We start from the raw sequence: 8,733 nt of genomic DNA, 5'->3' as shown, positions 1-8,733 counted from the left end.
TTTTCTAATTGACTTTCATTGTAATTTTGTTGTTGAATATCTAAGTTTGAACAGGATTTGAAAATTGAAAAACAGCTAAATGTCTGAAGAGTTCAGAGTTTAAATGGAATGAAGTATGAATGAGCAGTAACGTCCTCCTCCACAAGAATAAATGGGGCCAAATTCCTGGAAAACCTGGAATATTTAAAGTATTCGCCAGAATGTCCTAATTAAGTTGAATGTTTTGACATTTGAATGAAGTTTTATAGGCTTAAAAAATATTGTGCAAAGCTACTTCGGGCCAGTAAAAAGCGACAATATTTATCGCTCCAGGTATTCAAGGACACCCACTATGACTGGCGATGGACTTCTCAGTCATTATTCATCTCTTTACCTTATGTTCTCTCATTCTTTCTTCTCTTTCCAGATCACAACCTACTTTCTCCTTTACCTCCTTTCCCTCTCTCTACACACAGCATCCATTTTCTATTTCTTTTTCTAAAAACACCTTATTCTTACAAGTTCACAGCAAACACCTGCAGAACCCAACACTTCCACAGCAACAACACTCTGAAAGGATTTTATAAAGAGGTGAAATCATAATGAAAATAAGGAAATGGGTACAAGTTGCAGTGAAGAGGAAGGTGACTTTATTGTGGATAACTCTTCTTAAGGCTACATGTTTTTTTCCTTGCTTCAAATATTCAAATACATATGCACACACATACACAGCACACACACACACACACACACACACAACACACACACAGCACACAAATCAAACCACAGGTTGTTTTACATCAGATGATGCTTAATATTTTGTTGACGCTTGATGCACTTTTTCCTCATTTCACTGGATCCTGGTGACAGCTTGCATAATTTTGCCTTCTTTCATGTCTGCACCAGTCAGGCTACAAATGGTTCTTTTTCTTTTCCACAGCTCCTTATTTTGTCACAATTGTAGATGATTACATCTGATGTTAACAGATAGGCTGTTGTCAAAAGTCCCGGTCAGTGTAGAATATTTTAATCGTTGTGTTGGAGATCAGACAGAATATTGTTAGTGCTGGGAAAGAACAGTTGTTCTGAGGAATAAAGAGAATTAGAAGGGCGGTGTCATCATGGTGCCTTGTTCAGTGCAGTGAAATCACTTATCAGGTAATAACAAAATCTTACAGTATTTTCTGTCTTATAGAAAGTTGTCTAGAAAGTTGCAAACTGATCATAAGAACTAATTGCTACTATATTTTCTCAGTGCAATGTTCAGATGCTTTAACCCCAATCTGCATTATGCCATTCTGGTAGCATCCTGTTGGCTTCATTACTGAAAAGCCAAATTCAGGGTCACTGATAGGTGTCTGCCTTATAGGTTTAATTGCATAATACAACTTTTAAGTCAGGGCAAAAAAAGCAATTAGGAATTTAATCAAATTGTATAACTGTGCAATGCAGTGAGAAAGAAACACCTTAAGACACCTTGTGCTCACTTATCTTTTATTTCCTGAAATAATAGTATATTGCTTTGCTCTGTTGATTATTCACAGTTATAATTGCATTAATGATTTGGACGATTGGATTCTAAGAACAGTGTTTACCTCTTTAGCAAATAAGGCACAATAGGAACACTGGCAAGCACCAGTGCAGTGCTCTCTGTATAGTTTGCCTGCACATTATTGATTTCCAATACATGTGTCAGCAGAGAGACAGTGTCAGGCATACCACAGAAACCTACAGTAGAGCGTGTGAATACAGAGCTGGCAGCGATGCTGCAAATTAGCATGCAACAGGGTTTTGTTTTCCGTGGAGAAACGTAGCGTTCTATGTGACTCCATGTCTCAAGTGGAATTTTTGAAACAATTATTAATGACAACAGGAGATTATTTGCGGGGTATTCGCCAATCACCACCTTGGATTGTCATCAGTTGTCCCAGCGGTCAACGTTGCAGTGAAACAAATCTTCTAAGACGCTTCCACATTGCCTTGGTGTTTGAATTAACCAACAGATGCATTTTTCTCACTCACTCTCTCTTTCTTCCACTTCATCCTCTTGCTTGTTATCCTGATTACCGCATCAAAATATCGCAAATACTGGCCTGAAAACTGCTGTTGTCATGTTATAAATTAGGAAGGTTTGTGCCTACAGGGAAAGAGATGAAACAGGGTGAGTGAACAGGATCCATCTCCAAACCAAAGTATTACACACTCTCTCTGATTAGATTAAAATACATGTGACAGATTGCCATGAACGCATGACAAGATATTATTCAGTGTTAAGCATATTTTCTCTGTTTGCAATCATTTAGACTTTTTTGAATGCAGAGCTCCATTGCGTTAACAGGAGGCAGTTGTTATTGACAGATGGCCGAATGTTCCCTGAATATCCTCAGTTTCTGTTATCCTCTGCTGATGATGCAGGAATCACATTTAGAATGTCCTGACAAGACAGTGAATTACCACCTTCTATACCCTTGTATGTAATCATAACAAAAAATCACATTTTAATGGAGCCTGTCAAACCGAGTGCCATTTCTCCTCATTTCATAGCATAGTTTCTTTGCTCATGTTAATAAAACACTATGTTGTTCAGGCCGATTACTGGCATGTGGTAACGGCTTGTAGACAGGGATATTGTTAAATGATAAATTTAAAAAAAGTGTGGATTATGATAATTCAAAAACTGTCTGTGACTGGTGTGCTGACCTGTGTTTTCCTTCTTTCCATCATCTTTGTGAGGCATCTTCCTTCCTGCCCGAAAAGTTCAGCAGTCTCACACACCTTCTCCTCCTCTTACATAATCTTCTACTCAAGAGCAGTGCTGAGTGACTCAATACAGACATTTCATTCAGGGTTTAACTTTAAAGGGCTCTAGATGGTCAGAAGTTCATTCGTCTAATGATGAGTCTGATGAGTGATGTGTCATTCGTGATGAGTTGTGACTTATGATTATTTGCTAGCAAACATACTCTCACTGGCCCCTTTATCAGGTACACCTGTACAATGTCACAATTTAATCTGCAATAAATAAATAAGTTATATTATATGTTCACCATTGGGGTTTAGTTAAAGGTGGTGTTGAACTAAACAGGTGTTCCTAAATTTTCTTCCCATTATCTTACAGTCCAGTATAACACCACCACTAACTATGACCATAGTGATTGTTTACCTGCTTTAATATAAAAAAGAACATTACTTTTTTAACTGTCCATTTCTGCTGCATCTCTGTCTGAAACATCTGGTTTCTTCAAGGTCCCCCTCTGGAAAAGCACAGTCTGCTCTGATTGATCAGCTCCCTCATGCCTATAAGCAGACAGCCCCTGTCCCCAAAATGTTTCCGCATTGCAAATTTATAAATCCTACTATGGCGAAGGCATGACCCACCCTACTTTGCCTCTGACCTGCTGTAATCCACGTCTGATTGAGTTGCCCTGATATTCTTACTCTAAACCTAACCAATGTCACTCGTCATGCCTAACCAACGAAGACAGTGATCAATCAATGGCAGACTGGGGTCGTGCTTTCACCATTGTAGGATTTGTAATTTTGCTTCTGCATCATCAATGAGCAAGCTAACTTAGCTGCTGGGTGCAAATCAAATTAACACAGCAAATTAATTCCTGCAGTTTGACCATTTATTTTTAACACGTTACCTTCAGGGCAGGTCTGTCAGCGGAAACACACACACATACCGGCTGGGATCACAGAGAAAAACGGGCTTCTGTACAACAACAAAGCTAATGCTAGCGTTGTGGTCCAAAGCTGCACAAAAACTGAACATTACAGGCATCATAAAAGTAGACCTTAATGGCTGAACAGTTTATTGCATTGCATTACACTGTGCTAGTGCACAACGTGGCGGCCACTATTTGTACTCACTAGAGTGTCATGCAGCATCTGCTATGGTGATCTTGCAGGAAGTTGCAGGTAGAGAAAGTGCAGTTTCTACAGTCAGATTTATTTTCATCAGTAGTTTTATAAACCACACTTTGTCTTTAAAATAATATCCAGAACAATTAAAAATACATTTAAATACCAGAGATGAGTTTGACAAATAGGTTCACACTTTGTTGTCATTATTGTTGTCATGACACAAATGTCTTACTGTACTTTTCACTGGCTTTCAGTTAAATGTGACAAGTATTCATCATCTCATCTCTGTAAGAAAAGACGGTTAATGTTTTCAATGTGCAAGGTGCCATGCAGGTTTTAAAGGAACAGTAAAATATTATATTAAAAATAAATCTATTTGAGATCTTAGTCTTGGGTGTGAAGGAAATGGACACTAAATAGGTTGCTTGTTGCAGTTGCCATTATCGTATTTTCTAACCTGTAACTAGAACAAGACTAAACTGTACCAGGAAGGAAGAAAACTGGAGATCCTTCTCATCAGCATATTCTTGTGCTCATGCAGTGATTAGAGAGACTGTCCTACTTACAACTATTTTTAATTGGTTGCCCTTGCTGCATGTGTCTCATGCCATACAGCCAACACTGAGACTAACACACAACAGACACAAAGCAAAATGCAAACGGCATGTGGCTGAATCAATGCACATCGACAGACAGCCAAGCAGTGAAACTGAACACACATTCCCGCCCATGTGTTCACATACACACATACACACACATCCTGCATATGTCAATGCGGCATACAGGCTAAGAAAATGCTGACACAGTATGTGGTAGGGGGGAAGCGTGATAATGGGGCAGTGGGGCCGAGTGTAGAGCGATGAGAAAACACTCATCAGAGCTATTAGCATTAGTGTGACCCCATTGGCTGCTATGACGACAAGCTGAACTTACACCGATCACAGCTCTGCACCAGCATGGGTGACGGGTAGGAGGAAACAATAGTGTGTGATTGCAACCAGAGGACAAAACATGCTAGAATCAACATGTTAATGTGGCTACAGCACGATTTACAAGGGCTCTAATTTAAGAAGTCCATGTTAATGTACAGTTGACATGAACAGCCAGAACATGTGATGTGATGTAATTTATTTATTTATTTATTTTTAGTAATGTACGAGAGTTTAACTGGTTATGAAACAGTCAGAATTTCATACAGATGCCTTTATATGACCTACATTAACAAACAAGTGTTTCACCTATTACATGTGATAAAAAAGAAAACATTTAAATTGCTTTATTTCTTTGATCAACAATTTACAATGATATAAAAAACAAGAAAAATGCAGCCTCACATTTGAGAATTTGGAACCAGTGAATGTCTTTTTATGCACTTGTGTTTCAGCACTAAGGCTGACGTTTGCTAAGTGGTGGTTTTTGAAGCCTCTTGTCACGAACTAAAACAATGGACGAGTTATAAGTCATTTGGATTCACCCCCGCCATAAACATCTTCATTAAATCTCATAATTAGAATCAAAGTGTTAAATTCACACACCAACTATTCAACCCATATAACCACCCCACTAGCCACCCCACTATCGTGTCCAAAAAGATGAGAGATTGCAAAGAAAAACAGGAAGAGTGAGGAAGAATTGCGTAATATGTTAGAAAGACAAGAGAGTGGGTTTTGTGTCTCTGTGAGAAAGAGAGGTGGGACAGAGTGAGAAAGAAGGGTGAGGTAAAATGCAGACGTTCTATATTTAGCAGAGGAGCTATTGTTTCCTGGCTGGGGGGAAATGGGAAAGGCGGATGGCTTGCCAAACTGAGCTTTTCTGAGTAAACCTATCCAAAGTGCACAATTGCTCAGTCATGCACATGCAAATCCACATACAGATGCACCAGACCCCCCACACACAAACATGCACAGTACACGTATGTTCCACAGAGATCTCTCTCTCTTCCCAAGAAATGTCCGCCAGCTCATGGCTGGAACTCATCACATTATTATGATCATTATTCAGGAGCTGACCTTATCAGTCTGTGATTTATTGCTGACTCCAGTACAGTGTTATCATTCTGTCCAATCTCTTAGATTTGGTGGCCTGGCAACTCTGTAACTTCTCAGCCTTATTTAATGAGGATTCTGAGACTGCTTATAAATAATCTAATGGAAGAAGATTGCAGAAGGTGCATATACATTCACACATAAACACACACACATGTATGTATGCTGTTGCAAACAAACACACACATTCAAGTTGTGGAGTTTTTATTACAAACAAGCATAATTTGATTTTGTGTGTCTTTTTAACCCTGTTCTGATGGGAATATGAACCAAATCTTAACCAAATTTCATGGCAATCTGTCCGATATTTGTAGAGACTTAAAAGCGTAAATGTCAACTTGCTTGGTGCTTGGTGGAACTACAGGAACAGCCAAGGGATCACCAAAGTCATTGGGATTCATTATCTGGGGTTCATAGAGAGATAGAGATATTTAAGTCTGGACCAAAGTGGCAGACCAACCAACATTGCCATCCTCTGTAACAGTTTTTCCCCCCTAAGAATTTTGTTTTACCATCTCACAGAAGCTGTAGCCTATAAGTCAACAAGTACCTTCAAATTAAATGGCAAAATATTTACCCTCTAGAATGACACGTGTCATCAGCCAAGATCAAGGCTTTGGTTGAAATAAATACCAGCCCAGCATCCCTGGAACATCACAATACGTCTTCTTTTGCCATAGATCCATAACTCCTGAGGTCACTAGAGGTCTTTGTCTTTGGCAGAGCGGAAATTAGCGATGTTGTAATTTTTCTCAGGAGGACAATCTCAATAGGGAGGTGGTCTGGGTTGACTGTGGGTGTAAAACACGTCAACCAGAGTTGCGTGTGGTTAGGTTTAGTTCATTAAAGCACTTTGGTTGAGATCAGGAGCAGAGCCTGATGCTTGAAGTCAGTGTTTTCTTTTTTCAGTATATTTAACTAAACCATAAAGATATACATAACCATAGAAATATTCATCATGCTTTAATGCTATGAGCATTAGCTTCAGAAAATGCATGTGAATGCTGAAAGACAAAATAAATTGCCAAAGCTGCCACTATGCATTACATTTCTCTCAAAATGATCAGCTTGTTGGAAACCAAATTTTTAGAAGACATGTTTGCCCTTTAGCTGTATCATGACCAATAGAGCAGCAGTTGTTTGATTTGTTTGATATAATACACAGAATTCAGTGCATCCTGACAGTAGTACCATTTACAAATGTCAGTCAATGTGCTGTCAGAGCTAAAAGTACTGTAACTGCACATAGTTTAGCAGCATCCTTGTATAAGTAAACAGCATCGAGCATCGATCGCCCCGGAGTTTTCCTCTGACGTGTGTTAATGCTAAATGAGAAAAAGTGTAAAGTTGTGTAAAAGTAGTAGTGATGTTGCACATGCGGTGTCATTAGCATTGATCAGGGGCCGCTGTAGTCAATGGCATGGTGGCAGCTGGGTGAGGATGAGCGCCACCCATGACTCCACACAGTCAGCTGGAAGAATCGATGGACAGCCCCAGCCTGATGTTACATAACACGACCAGAAGCAAGTCATCAGTGTTGCCACAGGTGAGGTTTTAAAGTAGCACAGTTGGCTGATGAGGTGGTGACAACTGAACCTCGTTGACTCTGCTGTATTTAAAGAGAGAGCACTGTCAGCCATTACACTGCTTTCCTGACAGGGTGCATGAATGTATGGGAGGAAGCCTGTTGAGCTTTTACAAATTGACTGTAATCCAGAAAGGAAAAATAAACAAAAACTGCTTGCTTTTCACTTTCTCCAAAAGTCAGCAGAGAGTTGCCACACTAGGAATTAAAAGCTACAATGCTGCAACTTTATGCCTTGAGGCTGGAAGTGTATTGTTAGTCCTAATGCTCAGTTCAGTTAGTACAAAACCCAACAGTTGTCTCTCATCTTGATGAGCTGTCTACCTGGAAACAACATGTAGCCTGAGGCAGCGGTATGCTGCATGAGGAGAAGCTGTTGATTTTAAAATTAAAAGCAAAAACAAAACAATTATTATTTAAGTCTTGTCTACTTAAAATTATCTTTAAATTGCTTACTGATATCAATATATCTTTTTATTTTGAGATTTTATCTGATTCATTTATAGATAAATAACAAAAAATAAAAGAATAGAAAACATTCAAGTAAAATGAATGAGTTTATAAAAGATTTCACTCAAAATAAATAAAGATCATGTAGACATGAGCCTGATGACAAAAATATCAAGATGACAATTAGTTTAACGGTACATCATCTACAACTTCCTGTCTGACAGGAGGCAGCACATGAAGCTGGGGAAATAACTCAAAGTCTCAGACTCACGAATGCTGGGTCCTTTCTTCTCTTCTCTTCTCCTTGTGCATCAACAGCTAGCACTCAAGTCATCAGTCCGTCAAGCTAAAGGTTGTAGATGACACCACCCTCATTGGGCTCATCTCTGATAAAGATGAGTCTGCCTATGGGTGGACGACTAACCATCCATCAGAAAAACGCTGACTGCACCAGAATGCTCAACTCTCAGGACCCTGAGATGTGCAGGTAAGACTTTTTACATTGTCCTGGTTTCCTTGGAGACGACTTGAAGGCCACCAATCACGTCTCGGCATGAAGGGCAGAGGGTGCAGCGCTTCTTCAGGTTGAGTCAGGAAGAGAAGAAGAAAACAGAACATGACGACAGATTCAACTCTGCGACCCCAACATGGACGAAGCTTCAACCGCTTTTCCCTCTGCGGGGCTGAGTAGGGCCAGAGACAATAATCATCAAGAAAGACAAACCAAGACAATGTTAGCCTGCAGACAGCAAGGAGAGCTAAAGGCAAAAGAACAAAGGGTAATGAATTGCACAATAAATGGACCTT

The sequence above is a fragment of the Morone saxatilis genome, unplaced genomic scaffold, assembly GCF_004916995.1.
Source record: "Morone saxatilis isolate NCDOM2014 unplaced genomic scaffold, NCSU_SB_2.0 Contig14, whole genome shotgun sequence".
Lineage (NCBI taxonomy): Eukaryota > Metazoa > Chordata > Actinopteri > Moronidae > Morone > Morone saxatilis.
Note: the sequence above shows the minus strand (reverse complement) of the source record.